The sequence below is a fragment of the Euprymna scolopes genome, chromosome 32 (assembly GCF_053919585.1).
Source record: "Euprymna scolopes isolate OS-2025 chromosome 32, ASM5391958v1, whole genome shotgun sequence".
Taxonomy (NCBI): domain Eukaryota; kingdom Metazoa; phylum Mollusca; class Cephalopoda; order Sepiida; family Sepiolidae; genus Euprymna; species Euprymna scolopes.
This window is the reverse complement of record NC_136513.1, coordinates 95129874-95148573: the sequence shown is the minus strand read 5'-3', so window position 1 is coordinate 95148573 and position 18700 is coordinate 95129874. Positions and strand designations below refer to the sequence as shown.

Sequence of the window (18700 nt, the reverse complement as noted above, 5' to 3'; positions counted from 1 at the left end):
AAGTAAGGATTCTAGATATAAGGTTTAATAACACATTTTGATTTTTCACCTTTTATAACAGGACATAAGTGGTGCAAAAAAGTTCTGTTTAGGTAATTATTTTAATTTTTACTATGAGTATTCTGGTATATATATATATGTGTGTGTGTATATATGCGCACATACACACATACACATATATATATATATATATATATATATATATATATAGAGCATGGGTGCATTTAAAAAAATACACAATGATATAAGTGTAGGCGTTCTTGGCTTTAGCAAATCCAAACATTCCTAACATCAGGATTGGTTTGATAATAATTCTGAAATAACTGTTAATGCTGAAAATGAGTTGCATCGTAAAATGTTGTTTGCATCTCATGAAAATCGGGAATCAAATAGTTCTTATCCCGAATTTCTAGACTTGGCTACATGAATGGATGTGTGAATAAAAGAAACTGATTAGCTGACTAGCAAACTCAACACCATGTATATATAAAAACATGTAGCAACATCAATTCCATGTAAATAGCCTGACGAATCCTCATGAGGATGAAACCTGGAAAATTCTGTGTAGCTTAATCGCCATATATATTTTCAAAACTAACTATATATGATAAATGAATAATTTCAGTTAAATTTAATTTTTGATGTTTTAAAAAAAAACTGGATTATTTTATTTATTCCTATTTTTTTGAGTCTCAGTTGCACAAGTAGGTCCTTGCTATAATATGCCATATAATTACGTATCTGTATAGGTGTAAGAGTTGTCTATCCTTGAACAGGAAGTAACCAGTGGTTATCTCCCCATAGCAGAGACATGGGAGCAGCCATTTAATTTTTGCGTTGAGCTCAGTAACAAGCTGGACTGACACATTTTCCCACTACACATCACAATAACTACATCATATAATTAGTCTATAAGAATTGTTTCTCTGCAATTTTTCACACTTCAAGAGGTTGGAATTCACTGTCTTAACACCAATTTTAATTAGTTTCCACTCTTCATAGTTTGGTAGTCGTGCCAAATTTTGGTGCCACATTTTGAATTGGATCCATTATTATTCAGTTTTATTGCGCTACTGATTATTCTTGTCCATATGAAAAGAGGCCATTTTATAAAATTTTATTAAAAGTTTGGCATGTACAACATGTTGGCAAAAATATATTTTCAGTATTTTAGACTCTTTTTTTGAATAGATGTTTGATGTTTTGCAGCGCAGATATTGATTGAGGCCTATACGTCTCGTCTACTTCAATATCTCTCGGTTGGTACCCTTTTGAAGAATGGTGCTGATGTCATTTAATTATTCGAGTTAACTGAGAAAAGAAGAGTAAAAACTTCAAGTATTCAGAATAGATACTAACTTCATCTTCTTCATCATCCATTTTATGTGTTGGCATCTGTTAGACAGCTTTTAGAAATTAATCTATCTCTGCCCAGTCTTTATTTGCCCCTCTTTCTCTGAAATCCATTCTTATTGCTTCTTCCTATGTTCCCCTTGGCTTTTTCCTGCTAACTGCTTCTGCTACCTCAACTGTTCTACATCCACTAACCCAAGAACTTTCATCCCTTCTTTCAATGCGACCAAACCAAGTGCACGATTTATTATCATCTTTATATTTTCTTTGACTTTTCCCTGCCAATGGATACTGTTACCTCAACTGTTCTACATCCATTAAGCCAAGAACTTTCATCTCTTATTTCAATGTGACCAAACTGAGTCTCATGTTGTGCACACCTCTCCCTATACTGTCCAGATCTAATCTTCCTCTGAAATTATCAGACCTCCTAAGTCTATCTTTTAAGATTAGCATTGCACATTCATCATATTATTCTCATATAATTTCTCTTCATGCAACACATATCCTCAACCCTCACTGTCTGTTTTACTTCCATACATCATCACATTGCATACATATGTTTGTTAGACTCTTTTCTTGATTGACAGTAGTAATGCTCTGCTGGTTAGCAATTGATTTCCAAACTAACTTATCTCTAGCCAGGTCTTTATTTATCCATCTTTCTCTCGAGTCTTTTATCGTTTCCTCCTGTTTTCTTTGGCCTTCCCATGTGAACTAATCTGTTACTGAAACTTTTCTAAATCTACTAAGCCAAGAACTTATCCACTCTTTCAAAATGCGGCCATAACATTCACAAAAAAGCATTCGTCTAGCTATAACCTCTATCAACGATTTTTCCCATTCTCTATCTGTGCTTGAATCTAAATGCAAATTCAGTGAACAAAGCTTCTTTCTTAGAACTACCCAACAAACATGGTGGCTTTTCATTTACCTGCTTAATATCGAAAATGCATATTTGAAACAGCTAAAAGACGGCCATTTTAGTTTTTAAGCAATGTTAACATATTTAAATTATGTATTTCTCGTGTTTCGATGCATAAAATATTAACTCGATATGACTCCTCATGTAATAATATGTAACGAAAAAAAACATTTTCTTGTCATCAGATCAATACGCTGATTGGTGACTTCACCTTCTTGATTCTCTTTAAAAATAAGTCCAATCAATAATTTTGCTTTTAACATGAAAAACATTTTCATCTTTTCTAAAGATTCAACGTTTAATAAAATTTAAATCCCAAAAGTCTTTCATCCATTATTTCGTTATTATTTAGTTCAATAGCAATTCATAAAACTTATATATTCGTTGTTGTCCTTCTCTTCTTTCATTCTCTGTCACTTGTTTCTTTTTTTTATTCAACTTCTTTTTATTGGGGGGTGGGGGGAGAGGGTCATGGCACTGTTTGTAACGCTCCCAGGTGGGGAGCAAGTGTTCTTGGCACCAAATCAGGATATGTTACATTTTTGTTCCTTTTCTTTTTTTCCTTTTTTTTTTTAGAATTGTGTTTTCTTCTCTTTAATCCTTGTTTTCAAATATTCTGCATTGTCCTTGTCTTTCAGTGAAAATGCATTGCATTTTTTTTTTATTTTTTATCACTTCTTTTCTCATTTGTACCGTGGTTCTTTCGTTCTTTTTTGCCTTTGTGTTCTTCATCTGTGGTTAGAACTCAATTTTGAATAACTTTGTTGAAGAAGATGAATTAAGTTTAAAAAAAAAAATTTTTGAATAAAGCTTAGAGAAAAATGGTAAAAGTATTACCAGTTTTTAAAAACAGTTTGTCTGTTTATTCTATATTTTTCACTTTATTCAAAGATGCTTCCAAGAGTTAACACATTTTCAACTTCATATTTGGCGAATACGTGCCTTTTTGGCTTAAAAGAAAACAAATCATGTGCAGTATCAGCCAGCGTGATTCCAATAACAACAACAACACAAGGATGAATTTTTTACTTCCGAGAAAAAAAAGAAAGATCAACACTTAAGAATTATTTCTCTGACGGGTGATTTTAAATGCGAAATTAATTAGGTAATAAAAATAAAATAAAATTTGTTTCTTAAAACAGTTGTCTATAGTTTTCACTTTATATATCTTCTATCTATATTTAAAAAAATTTTTTTTTTATTACATTTTCACCCCAAACAAGGCAAATTGCCACTTTGGTGTAGGGGGCTACTATCAGGGGCAACAACTACTGGGGTACTATGTAGGGATTTGGGCAGCAAGGTGTCGGTTCACGTTACACTTGAACTTCTGCACGTCAGTACTGTTGGGGAAGCAGGGACCTGGGATGGAATTCCAGAGTCTTGAGGTTCTGGGGAAGAAACTATTGGAGTAAAAAGATCTTTTACCTCTAGGGATCTCTACAGTGTGGGGGTGGGATTTAGTAGCCTGTCGGGTTTGTCGAGGGTGCACACGTCGTGGGGGCACAAGTGATTGCAGTTCGTCAGAGCATTCACCACTAAGATACTTGTAGAAAAGGCAGAGGGATGCAACATTTCGTCGATGGGACAGAGGCTGAAGCTTAGATGCCAGTTCAGGGCCTATCAGGTTTGCGACTCTCTTTTGAACCTTGTCAAGGAGCGAGAGACTAGTAGCAGATGCACCAGCCCAGATGTGGCAGCAATACTCCATACATGGGCGAATGGTGGCCTTATAGAGGTACAGGATACTTTCGGGTGTTAGTAGATTTCTAGCACGGTAGAGAGAGCCCACCTTTCTTGCAGCGGCCCTGGCAATGCCTTCAATGTAATTGTTCCAACTCATGTTTCCTGTGAACGTTAGGCCAAGGAGTTTGAAAGATGGACTCTCAGATAAAGAGTCGTTGGCCATTGCTATGGGTGGTAGAGAGGGTTTCTTGTAATTATTGAATGAAACTAGTTTAGTCTTGGCAGCATTGAATGCGACCAACCACTTTTGTCCCCATTCCACAACAGATTGGAGGTCTTCCTCTAGTGTTTCTGCCATTTCTTTAGAAATGTGTTCATTCGTCTTCCTGTCGTGCCTGCCATAAAGTGTAGTGTCATCAGCATATATACCCATCTCAGAGGCAATGTTGTCGGGGAGGTCATTTATGAATATCAGGAACAATAGAGGTCCAAGGATAGAACCCTGGGGCACCCCCGCATTTATATCATATTGTTTAGATGTACGACCGTCGAGGACAACCTGGATTTTTCTCTTATCTAAGAAGGATTTAATTATGTTAAGTATTCTACCAGTGATACCGTATGATCTGATTTTACTGAGGAGACCCTCATGCCATACCCTGTCAAAAGCCTTAGATATATCTAGAGCTACCGCTCTGCCCTCCCCGCGTTGTCCAGTGAATGGTATATACGTTCAGAGATCAGTTAGGATGTCTGCTGTGGAACGGGCTTGTCTAAATCCATATTGTTTGTCAGTCAGTAGTTTAGCATCTGTAAGATGATGGACTAGAGCATGGTTAATTATGGTCTCAAATATTTTGGCAAAAAGTGGGAGGAGGCTAATGGGGCGATAATTTAATGGGTCTGTCCTTTCGCCAGAATTCTTGAATACTGGTACAACAGAAGCAGTTTTCCAACAGACCGGAAAGCAAGCTTCATTAAGGCATTTGTTGTAGAGTTTGGAGAGAACTGAAGCTACTTCGGCTGAGCACTTTTTTAATAGCACAGCTGGGATAAGATCAGGTTCACATGCTTTTGAGGTATCAAGGTTTTTTATGATAGCATGCACCTGAGCAGGGGTGGTTTTCAGATCGGCTAGTGTGGGGTCTGTCCGCATAGGAAAGTCAGGTAGGGGGTGGTTGGAAGGGTCCAGTGTGGAGTTTGAGGCAAACCGACTGGCAAGCATGTTAGCCTTGTCGGTTGCTGAGGAGACAACCTCGTGATTGTTGGTTAGTGGGGGAATTGTTGATTGCCCATTATTTACTACACTGTTGTAGATTTTCCAGAAGTCTCGAGTTCCTAGTTTTTGTGCTTCGATGCGCTTTTTAGTGGTTTCCGTAAATTCTCTCTTAGCTGTCGCTATTTCTTTCTTAACGTTATTTCTAGCTTCTATATACTTCAGTCTGTTTGAACTGGACTTATGTCGGTTAAACCTACGTTATGCATGCTGCTTTTGAGCAATGGCAGTTGCACAAGTCGACGTAAACCATTGGGGAGAGTGGGGCTTACTATAAAATTTCCGCATGGGAACATGCGCTTCAATTGCAGTTTTGAACCAGTCAGTGGTCTCGTTTGCACATTGTTCAGCAGGGAGAGAGAAAATATTTTTCCATGGAGCATCTCTAATTAGTTCCCTGATGGCTTCCCAGTCAGCCTTATTATAATATCTCGTTGTTTTGAGCACTGGCTCTTCAGTTTTGGGTCTAGAGTTTAGGGCGATTTCAACCATTATCACTGCATGATCAGCGTTCCCGAGTGGGCTGTGGGCCTTCGTTATGCAGTCATCGGGAACTGTGGTCAAAAACAGATCTAGAAGTGATGCGTGTTGTTCTTCCTGGTCAGGGAAACGGGTTGGAAACGTAACAATTTGTGATAGGGAGTGAGATATAGCGAAGCTATGAGTTGTGCTGCCCGCTGCATCTGTGTGAGTAGAGAATCCAAGCCAGTTTTTGTGGTGGACATTAAAGTCACCAAACACATGTATTTGTGCGCTAGTGTCGAGGGTCAGTGCCGTGTCTATGCTGTCAGATACTTTGTTTATTATGGAGCAGTCCTGAGTCGAGGGAGAGCGGTAGAGAAAATAATAGTAGCTAATATTGTGTTGCATGTTTAGTCTAAAGCACATAAAGGCTTGATCATCTGTTTCTAGGTTTGTTTCTCTAGTCAAGGGAAGGGTATTACGAATGTAAACTCCAAGTCCGTGCATATGTCTGTCAGAGTCCTTACGGCAGAGTGGGAGATATCCAGGCATGTTAAAGTGGTTAGAGGGAATGGAGGAGTGTAGGTTAGTCTCACTTAGTGCTAAGATATCCGGGGTATTTGTCAAGAGAAATGCTTCAACATCAGCTAAGTTAGTTCTAAGCCCACGGATATTTGTGAATGAGAGCCTCAAGGGAGGAGGCAAGTTGAATTTGTTTGTCCCTAATCCTGGTTTAAGCTTATTTTTAGATTGTACTGTCGTCATATTTTTTTTTAAGAGTTTCGGTAAGGGGGAGCTAAACAAGAGGTTATGTGGAGCTTCAGACATGCATCACAAGTAGACCATCAGCTGACCTTTCTCCAATTAGGATTGTGGCCTCAGGAAAGCCCACCGGGGATGAGTGCAGGGTCCCTTTCCATGCGCGTCATGGCACTACAAACAACCCGATATTATTCAACTGTTGATGGAGCAGCCACTCTAAGCGCTACCAAAGAGTTAGAGCTCCTGTACTACCAGTCGGGAACAGCAGCCAGGAACTGTCAATCCGGTACCCTCAACCCTTTAGAAGAAGGTCAACCCAATCTAATCGCTCAGTCATATCTTATACTCCAGCACAAGCGAAAATGTATGTATGTGTGTTCGCTTTTTGTGTATGTCTACAAAAGGCTTTTATCGCCGTGATTCTCGGTTGGCTCACTCCTTAAAACTTTTTATATGCTGTCTAAATAATAATATCTATGACTAAGGAACTCTGGTTGCAGCTATCTTTAATTTACCCGACTTTTACAAGCTATTTTAGAGATATTTTTTGATCGCCGCATAGCGGGGAAAAGAGAAACTGGCTTCCAGCGCAAAACTAGGTCATCACGCAACTTAACGTTCTCGCACCTGTTAATTCCGTTTTATAAACGTCAACTTAACACACTTATCAATTTATCTATTCTCGTGGTTGAGATGGTTAGGTCGCAGGTTTTTTTTTCCATTTCCTTTCCACCTTGCGTCAAAGATTCGGGGTTCAAGCCTACCTTTCTACTAAAACATTTTTTTTCTTTTACACCTCCAAACACCCGACTCTGTCTTTTTTTTTTTTTAAACAAGGTTGTTTTGATCTACACCCCCCCCCAACACACACACACCTCCAAACACCCGGGCAACGCCGGGTACCCCCCCCGCTAATATTATATAAAAGTGACTTGTGTCGGTGTGTGCAAAAAGTCTCTACCAAACTCCTCTCTGAATATTTGGTTTACAGAGTTGAAATTTGATATATAGGGTATTCGAACTTGAAGTACAAATTGCTGCTAAGGTGTCAAAATTGAAAACAAAACAGTCGACCTCAGGATAATCAAATAAAAGATTACGCCTGCTGTTTCTTTTGCGGATGCTCAAAATTAAACATAACTCAAATTTGCTTAATTTTCAATCGTTCATATCTGTCCATAGCTCAGATGGTAATGATGCTGGAGAGACAGATGACTATGGCTGAAGTGCTAAAGGTTCTGCTTTCGATTCCAGCAGATGGTACCCAAATCATATTTTTTATAACTTTTGAAATCAGTACTATATATTGGATGATAATCAATAGAGAATTGGCTTTATAATAATCAATAAGAAATCTGTATGAATTAAAGTAAAATATTTATGCATATTTTATGATCGGGCAATGCCAGGCGTTCTGCTAGTGTGTATATATATATATATTTTAAGATGATTGATAATTTATAATTAAAATTAAAAATCGGTTTCATAAGGAAGAACAAACAAAATCAAATTGTACGATCGTTTCGGAAACAATGTTTTTATTGAGATAGACATTGAGTCTTGGACAATAATTTTATCATATAGTTTTTTGTAAACAAAGTCTCCTCATCAGCAAAAATATTGGGTGGTTTTTTTTTAAAGACCGCAAAAATAAACCTAGCATTTTTTAAGTAAGACAGATGTATCTTTTAATGGTTCGCCTTCTAAAAGTCAATGCATTCATTGGGATGGTAAATGTAGTTTATACTCTGCTCTTTAGACTCTTGTTCTAATCCCCTAAGTAGGGTGACCAAAAAAAGAAACGGGCTCCAAGTCTAATTAGTAAAGTGTACACGGGGCCCGTTTTTTTTGGTCACCCTGTATGTATGTATGTATATATATATATATATATATATATATATATATAAACGTGACCTTGTCTGTCTGATGAACAGTCTCTACCAAACTACTCTGTCAATTTTTGGTCTAAAGACTTGAAACTTAATATATAGAGGATTTTGATCTGTGAAACGAATTCAATTTTGGTTTTTAGCCAGTAAAAATAATCACTAAGAGGTGAAAATTAAAAAAAAAATTGGTATTATACGTATATCTTATGTGCATGTGCAAAAATATTTTGAAAGTGGCTATATATGGCATGTGTTTGTATACAGTAATGTATTAAATATAATTTTGTAAAACTGAGTGATTTGAAACGATTTGTGTGTTTAGCGAAAGGACAATTCCAGTATTTTTCCGATTCCGATTCAATTACAGATTCTGATTCTTTATAAATCTCTAAATATTTAACTGTGGAATTATTGCTTCCCATGTTAAATGTGCATATTTTTTTTTCAAAGGTAAAAGCACACTAGTAAGAGGTAATCTATAGATTTTCGTTGTACTGTTAGTTTAAAATCAATAAATATTGATTATTTTATCACTACTACTAACATGGAAGATTTTGTTTTTAAACAAAATCAAAAAAAAAAAAAAAAAGTTGTTTTTGGTATCAGAAAATAGACAAATTTTTCCAATACCAAAAAACGTTCCAATTTTTCCGATCCCAAATAATCGTCCCAACACTTAGCGATTTTATGGAAATCGCTTGAGACAAAGCATGAAGCCACTTGGTGTAAAAAAAAAAAAAAAAAAAAAAAAAAAAAACTGACAAGAACAAAAGCTGATTGTTGCAAAGATAGGAGATACCTATTGACCTTAGTCTTGAAAAGACCAAGGCTGTAAGTAGGATGAAAACAGGGAGCAGGAAGAGAGTTTCACAACCTTGCAGTTTTTGAAAGGCAGCTACTGGATTAGGAAGCTGTATTACGACGAGGTTTTAAAACCATGAATTGATGGAGACCCCTAGATCAACGAGTCAGACGAGTTGGAGCAAAAGTAGCAGAGAATAGACAAGACAGTTCTGAAGGACACATGCCACATCTGGGCAGGAGCTGCTAAAAACAGCCTATCCTGCCTTGACAGAGTACAAAATAGACTTTGTGGCTTAGTGAGGGTTGCCCTTTTCTCTTCCCTGCAACCTCTCTCCCACAGAAGAGACTTTGTGAGCTTGTCTTTGTTTTATCGTTACTTCCATGTCAAGTGCTCGTCTGAACTCCAATCCCTGATCCCCCCTCGCCAATCTTTCACAATAAACACCCGTCTAGCTGAAACCACTGTCAATAATTTTCCCCACTCTTTATCTATACCAAAATCAAAACGTAGATTTCATAAACAAAACTTCTTTCTTAGAACTGCACGTCTGTGGAACTCCCTTCCGTTCGCCTGTTTCCCACCTGACTACAACTTGGATGTCTTCAAGTCCAACATAAACAAATTCCTGATAAACCGCCCCCTTAAGTAAGACACTTTATCAAATCTCCAATACTAACGATTACTGCGATACTATCCCATTGATTACTGTACACGCAATAACCTTTATCCCTGAGTGGCTTCCGGGCCTTGATAAGTGGTGACTACCACGTAAAAAAAAAAAAAAAAAAAAAAAAAGACGAGTAACATCCCGTCTGTGCAGTGAAGAAGAAAGGATGGGGCCAATCAAATTACAGATATGTTTTCTACGATATACTCCCTAGGAAAGCGAATACAGCCAGTTTAAAAAGAAAACAAAAAAAAAACAGAAATTGAGAATGGTCAAAACAACAAAGCACACAAATTGTCCTTCATATACAACCCAAACATCTTTTCATCTGTTTATTTCTAATTGGGTTAAATTGACATCCATTTAGTTAAAAGTTCAGAACCTACTGACGCTACCTTCCTACCTGACCCCACCCGACTCTTCAAACATTTTTCTAATCCTCTCCTCTTCCTATCTCTCTCCCCACTCCTCCCTCCAATTATATGAGGCTTTCTCTTGTTTAGGTTCTCTCTGAAAAAGTTTTTTTTATTTTTATTTTGTTTGTTCTCAGTGAAATGTTTTCAAATAAAACTAATTGAGAAATCATATTTGACCTCTTCACACTAAAGATTCTTTTGTAACCAAATAAATGAAACGTTTTCTGTACAGAATATATATATATATATATATACTAGCAAAAGTACCTGTCGTTGACTGGGTTTAAAAACAGTCTACAGAAAATGGACTCTGATTTATGAAAGTACTAGTGAGGGGGGGTGTACCCGGCGTTGCCCGGGTGTTTTTAGGTGTGTGTATGGGGGGGATAAGTAATAACCCTGAAACGATGTTAAAAAAATCGGAAAAAACAAATCCAAAAAACAAAAACAAAACAGCGAAAAAAAAAAAAACGCTGTGTGTAGGGGGGGGGGGGAGTAAACTAAAGAATAAGCGAAGTAAAAAAAAAAAATAAATAAAGAAACGTTGCCCGAGTGTCTAAAAATGTAAAAGAAAAAAAAATAGTTTTGGTCGTGAGGCTGGATTGAACCCGGAACGCAGAGGTGAAACTAACTCCAACCACTTAACTGTCTAGGCTAAGAGTAAGAGGAATTGATTATAGTGTTAAAATAAGGGTTATAAAGCGAGTGAAAGAGGTTTGATTGTCAGATAGCCACTAAATCAGGTCATCGCGGGAGTATTTTATTTTTTATTAAATTACGTATTTCGGTTCCTGCCTAGACATCTCTTTCTGTCTGTCTCTCTCTCTCTCTCTCTGTTTGCGTTTGTGTATCTCTCTCTCTCTCTCTCTCTCTCTCACTTTGTCTTCCTCGCTCTAAAGACTGGAAAATGGCGTCTGGCTGTTAATATTTTTTGTAAGCATATTTTTTTTTTTTTTTTTTTTTTTTTTACTTCACATTTTTGGCTTGTTATTTTTCATTTAACTATCATATCTAACTATTTTGAATGTGTTAATAACTTTGGTAACGTTGCCATAGCGTAGAAGTTCATAGTTTAGCTTGTGTAAGGGTTAATTTTATTTTTACTGTTAACATGTTTTTGTAAATTCAGACTGCCATTAGAGCTTGCTGACGTCAAGATCACGTGACATGACTCAGCGGGTTTTAAATACAAGTTGACCCAAAATAAACGGCCCCATGTATACTTTATGTAGAAGAGTTGGCGCCTGTATTTTTTGGGGCAGTTATAAATCGATTTAAAGAAATGTCACTTTTTTGCCCCCCCCCCCTGCAGAAAATCGATCAGTTGACGCACTTCTGATGGTCCTTTTGGGCTAATTTTTCAATATTTGTCGTCCGGAGGGTGGGGCTTTAATATGATACCAAGTTTGTGAATTTTTGTTCCATCGGTCAAAAGTTTTTAGCAGACACACAAACATACATATATACATTTTCGCTTTTATATATATGGACTAGCGAGGGGTACCCGGTGTTGCCCGGGTGTTTTTCGGGGTATGTGAAAAAAAAACGAAAATGTGAAAAAAAAAAACAGGTGCCCGTGAAAAAAACGAAGCCTTCACGGCGCGCAGTTGGAAAATAGTAAAGTGTTAAAAAAAAAAATAGGTGCGCGTTTTTGATTGACGTGACGGCAATTGGTATTCAGCAGTTAGCATTTTGTGCGGGACAGTTTTGAATGAGGTGAATAAATCGTTTTTTTTTTTGTTTTTAAAAACCCGCTCCCTGTTTATTAGGAGGAGCGAAATGAAAGCTACAGTCTGATATGACGAAGTCGACATTGAACAAACGTTACTTAGCTCTCTTGAGACAACTGGCTTTCGGCCTGTGATTAGAGTTGAGTTTCGCTTGTTTTTATACCGAAAACCGAATGTAACGTGTGCCGATGCGAGAAATGTCGAATAATTAACGTTTGAAAGTCAATAAAATTAAATAGACAGGCGAGCTCCGTGGGTAACTCTGAGATATTACAATTTATAGATGATATAAAAAGTTTTAAGAAGTGAAGCAAGCGAGCGCTTCTCTGAAAGAAGCCTTTTGTGGACATCAAGGAAAAGCGTACATACATACATACATACATACATACACACATACATTTTCGCTTTTATATATGTGGATGATAGGTTATGAAAAGGAAGGGTTGTAAAGAGATAGCTTCGAATTTGGGGGTATCAAAACCAAAGCAAAATATGATGAAAGTAAAAATGAAATAGATAAACCCCATAATTTATTATACCATACCTGTTCACACTGAAACACTTATCACAATATTCTGTGGATCTATATTAAAAAACCTTGTTAAACTTTGTAACATATTTCCATTCTATGGAGGTCCAGGCGCGAACGAACACCCCATAATTTTATACCATATTTCTTCAAACTGAAACATAATTATCAAAGTATACTTACGCAGATAGATATGAAAAGTCTTTATTAAAGTTTGTGCCTATTTCCATTCCATGGAAGCCAGGTGCGAACGCAGACCCCACAATTTTATTATATCATCCCTATTTAAGTTAAGAATACTTTGATAAGTATGTTTTATGTACATCTATATCAAAAACACTTGTAAAAGTTTTTTTTTTTTTTTTAATTTTTAAATTTTTTATTTCCATACTTTGTGGACCAGGTGCAAACGCAGACCCCACAATTTTAATGAACCACCGTTCTGCTAGATCAAACATACCCATTCCTGTGTCTCGATACATCTATCATTATATGTAATCAGTTTTTTAAAATAGTCAACCATATAGGAGCCTATTCGTGACCAGAAACACACACACACGCACACACGCAGACATTCAGCTTTATATTATAGATATATATAGTAAAAATGTGTGTGTGTGTGTGTACATTTTCCTACCAAGTAACTCTGTTAATTTTCGGTCTAGAGACTCGAGATTTAACATAAGGAGTATTGAGATTTAGGAAAATCTTTTTAATCAGTTTTTGACCAAAAGTTTTCAAATCAAAGTTTAACGATTTGACCATTGAAAACTCTACCAAACTCCTCTGCCAATTTTGGGTCTAAACACTTGAAAGTTTAGAGGTAGGTTACTTGGACATGGATCAAACTTTATACTTTGATTTAAGCCCCCCAAAATTAATGTTAAGTGGTCAACATTAAAAAAAATCTGACCTGCGGTCTCTACCAAATTACTCAGCCAATTTCTGGCCTAAACATTTGAAATTTTATATGAAGGGATAAGACAAGCTTTTTAATTTTTTTTTTAAGCAGAGATAAGACAAGCCTTTTAATTGGTTCAGGTCGAAAGTTTGAGCTGCCAAGGGGTTAAAGTTCAAAAGATTTGACTTTTGTGGTGTCTAGCAAACTATTCAGCCAATTTTGGGTCTAAACATTTGAAATTTATACATAACAGGTATTCAGACATGCGGCAAGCATTTTAATCAGTTTTGGAGGTGAAAATTTGTCTGCCAAAAGGTCAAAGTTGAAAGAGTTGACCTTTGCAGATTCTACCAAATTCCTCCGCCAATTTTGGGTCTAAAGACTTGAAATTTTAGATGTAGGTAGCTTGGACATGGGTAAAACTTTCTATTTGGATTTGAGACCAAAATAATAAATGTTGAGGCGGTCAAAATTGGGGTCAAAGTTTTAAAAAAAATGACCTCTGCGGGCTCTACAAAATTACTTAGACAAATTTTGGTCTAAACATTTGAAATCTATATATATAAAAGCGAAAATGTATGTATGTATGTATGTATGTGTGTTCGCTTTTTCTGTACGTCAACAAAAGGCTTTTTTCAGAGAAGCAGTCGCTCGCTTCACAACTTTTTAAAACTTTTTATATCACATATAAATCGTAATATCTCACAGTTAACAACGAAGCTCGCCTGTCTATTTAATTTGCTCGATTTCGGGAAGATAAATATTCAATATTTGTCGCTCGCCGCATGTGGGTTAGTCTTTTTCCTATAACATCTTGGGGGGGGGGAAGCGTTCAGCAGTAAATGAATACTATCCCGCAGTCAAACTTGACCTCATTAACTCATTAAAACGGGCACCTGCTAAATCCAAGTAATTAAATAAATTCAAACGTGTTTCCGTTAGCATCTCGCGGTGGGGTAATGGTTAACGTCGCACGTTTTTTTTTTTTTGTTTTTTTTTTCACACTTTAATTTACAATTTTGCCTCAAGGGTTCGGGTTCGATCCTCATACTTACTTTTTTTTTTAACCCCCCCCCTCCACACCTCCAAACACCCGGGCAACGCCGGGTACCCCTCGCTAGTCTTACATAAAGTGTATTCACACATAGGGCAAGTTATGAACAGTACATAGGGCCCGAGCAAAGCCGGGCTGAACTGCTAGTATACATATATATAACATTTGTTAGATATCCTAATGCTTTTAAGTAGTATAAAACTAGTGAAAGTAGATTAATAGAGTAACTCCAAAACTATATGTAAGTAATCTAATGTATTTAAAAAAAAAAAAAAAACAGAAAAACTGTATATATTTATATTTTTTAATTTTTGTATATTTAAAAAAAAACAAAAAAACAAAAAAAGTTAAAAATAAGATGCATTACTTTTGGAACGACTCTCACATGTATTCGTGACACTTCTGTGTAAGAGATATATAAATACAAATGTTTTTTATTTTATTCAAACTAATATATATATATATATATATATATATAGTAGAGATTTAGAAGGCTATCACAATGCGAGGACTCTACTACATTGTGATAGCACTCTCATTCCTATATTTCATTCCTCGCATTGTGATAGCCTTCTAAATCTCTACTAGATACCTATCCCACACAATGCTTCAAGCAAACTACATATCAATCCTATATATATATATATATATATATATATATAAAATCAAATTTTAGTCATTCAATAAATTTAAAAATTTATGACGTGAAATGTTTTAATTTCATATCAAAAGATTTTTATTATTCTATGTAAGACAAAGAATACATTTGAAATATAACTCTTTATCCTATAGCATTTCTTAAAATCACAGGTTTCCATACTAGTTGATTGTTAGATAACTTTATTCTGAAGTGTGTGTGTGTGTATATATATATATATATATATATATATATATATATATAAATTTTCTTAATTTTTTTTTTTTTTTAAACAAAACTATACATTTTTTTGTTAAATAGATATTTAGATATTATTCAAGCTTTCCGCTCGAACAAGCGCTTATGAAGCGAATTCGTTTTGTTTATCATTTTTTTTTCTTGGAGATGTAAAAATCTCTCTTTGTGGTATTCCATTGGGATGTTAACTTGACAGTTTTAAAGTCTTCAAGTGTAAGCACGCAACTCACCGTATGTTATAAGAAATAGGATGCCACTTTTTTTTTTTTTTTTTTTTTTTTTTTTGAAACATCGTTAAATGAACATATAATTTTTTTTAGAAAGCCAAAAAGCTAAAATAATTCAAATATTCACTTAAAGATATTAAAAAAAAAAAAAGTGCCAACCTATTATTTTTTATTTTTATTTTTTTCAAGTGTTCTAAATGAGAGGATCACAGTGGCTCGTGTGAAATGAAAAAGAAAACACATTCAACACGGCGGCTTCCCTGTAGATTACAACAAGATCATCTTCAAGTTCAATACAAACAAATACTTGTCATAAACTGTCTGCATAAATAATTCAGGCAGTGTATCATTAGCCATGGAAATCGATGGTTGAGAAGGTTTCTTGTAATTATTAAAGGAAATAAGCTTAGTCTTAGCGGCATTGAATATTACCATCCAGTTTTGGCCCGATTCCACTACAGACTGAAGGTCTTCCTCTAAGGTTTCAGCCATTTCCTTAGATATTAGTTTATTCACATTTGTCTGTTATAGAGCATAGTGTCATCAGCAAATATACTCTTCTCTGAGACAATTTTATCAGCGAGATCATTTATAAGTGAAATAATAAAAGGGCAAGGATCGACCCCCTGCAGCACACCCATATTTATATCATTGTTGTTCAGATGTATGACGACCAAGGACAACCTGAATTTTTCTCTTATCTAAAAAGGATTTGATTATTTCAAGTATGCGTCCAGTAATACCATATGATTTAATTTTCATAAGACGATTGTGCCATTCCCTGTCAAAGGCCTTAGATATGTCTAGGACTACTGCCCTAGTCTCATCTGCTTTACCCTGTGCTATATACACTACCTGAGGCTTAACATTCACAATCATGGAATGGAATAAATACATTGAGGTATTTGTCAAGACTACTGCATAGAAAATGGGTTCTCTCTACTATGCTAAATAGTTACTCACACCTAAGAGTATCCTGTACCTCTACAAGTATATGGAGTATTGTTGCCACATCTGGGCTGGTGCATCTACCACTAGCCTCTCCCTTTTAGATAGGGCCAAAAAAGAGTTGTCAATCTAATCGGTCCTACTTTATCAACTAAGCTCCAACCCCTGTCCCATCACCACAATATTGCATCACTGTGCCTGTTTTACAAATATTTTAATGAAATGTTTTCTGATGAACTCGTTTCACTTGTACCCCCTCGATGTACATATTCCCAACAAACCCGCTTAGCAATAAGATCTCACCCCTTCACTCTTGATGCCCTTAAATGCCAGAAAGCTTTCTATTCTAATAGTCTCTTCCCTCGAACAGCTAGACTTTGGAATTCCTTTCCTGCTACCTGCTTCCCTGGCTGTACTGATATGCAGAAGTTTAAATGTAACATAAATATCTTGTTAATCTTTCCTAGACATTACCCCCAAATAGTAGCCCCTTACGTCTAAGTGGCGATATGCTTTCTAAGGGGTGAACATGAGTAAAAAATAAATAAATAAAATACTTATTTTTAGAAGAAGAAAATGATCTCTGATGTTTTCGTTAATTGTTTATTGCCTTTGATTTGACAGCTGCAAAGAAGGCGGACTCCCTCTACCATGCTAGATAGTTACTCCCACCTGAGAGTATCCTGTATCTCTACAAAACCATGAAATACCCTTCTCACATCTGGGCTGATGCATCTGCCACTAGCCTCTCGTTCATATTTAGGGTTCAAAATAGTTGCCAACACAATAGGTCGCACACTGTTGGACAAACCCCCAACCTTCATCTCCCACCGAAATGTGGCATCCCTGTGCTTGTTTTACAAGTACTTTAATTGTAAGTGCTCGGATGAGCTTAAAGCACTAGTTCCTCCTAGGCGTTATTACGCCCGACAAACCAGACAAGCAACAAAATCCCACGCATGGACTATAGAGATGCGTAGGCGTCGTCATAAAACCTTTCACTCAAATAGCTTCTCTCAAACTGCTAAACTTTGGAATTCCTTCTCAGGCCTCTGCTTCCCTTACTTTACTGCCATACAGAAGTTCAAATGTAATGTGAACAGACATCTTGCTGCCCAACTCCCTACATAGTTTCCTGGCAAGTCTGATCCCGAATAATAGTTCCTTACTACTTAGTGGCACTATGCCTTGTTTGGAGTGAATAAAACAGTAAAATAATAATTTAAAAAAGAAATTAGAATGTAATAAGATGCCAGTTTGTGTGCCATTGGGAGTAATTGTTAAGTCCTCAGGCTAAAATTTATATGCATGGCTGAGTTATCTCCTTTAAGCATACATTGCATTCTGGAAGATGCAAGATCAGCCAGGATAATTTTGATGTAAACACACTTGCCTCAGAGAACACCGGCCAATCATAACATATACAATGGCTTTTAAATCATCTCCCAATTTGATGTTTGGATGACCGTTTTAAGTTTCATATTTTGTGCATTTTTTTTTTTTTTTTAATCTATTAGGAAACCGATGGCAGACATGACAGCAATTAACTCCCTTGAAGAATGATGTAAAGGTTATAGAAGATGTCTGTCTGTGCACTTATCTTATTTTTATTTATTTATTTTTTATGTAAAATCTATAATGATCAAATTATTTGCCTGGTTTCATATTATGCAATTGTTGATGACTGGGACCAACAAAAAAAAAAAAAAAAAAAAAAAAAGACAAAAGTATTTGATGATTTTTCATTGATTGGTGTGTTTAGTTACCTTTTTTGAAAGAGCCGGCAGCTGTGGCAACAAAAACAATAAAGAACCTGACTTCATATGAAATTCAAAGTTAATTTGGCTTCATCTTCCCATGACTGGATCTGTTTTTTGTTTTGTTTTTGTTTTTTAACTAAAAATAAACTTGAGAAAGAAATTAGGTCAATGCAGATCTCATGTTAAGGTGTGTGGGTGTGTAACACACACACACACACACACACACACACACACACACACACACACACACAAGGTTAACACGAGATCTGGATTGACCTAAAATATATATATACTAGCCTGGGTGCCCGGCGTTGCCCGGAGGTGTGTTAGACAGGCAGGTCCGTACCCGTGCTACGAAGGAGAGAAAGAACATGAAAAAAAACGTGACGTCTTTGCTGCTGCGCCCATCGCCAAA

General features: G+C 36.2%; 1 protein-coding gene across 1 annotated transcript in view; it reads left to right on the top strand.

Moving 5' to 3' along the window:
• The window catches only part of LOC145256509 (MOB kinase activator 2-like), a 151736-nt gene that overhangs the window by 101296 nt on the left and 31740 nt on the right, over window positions 1–18700 (top strand). The gene's annotated exons all lie outside the window — the stretch shown is intronic.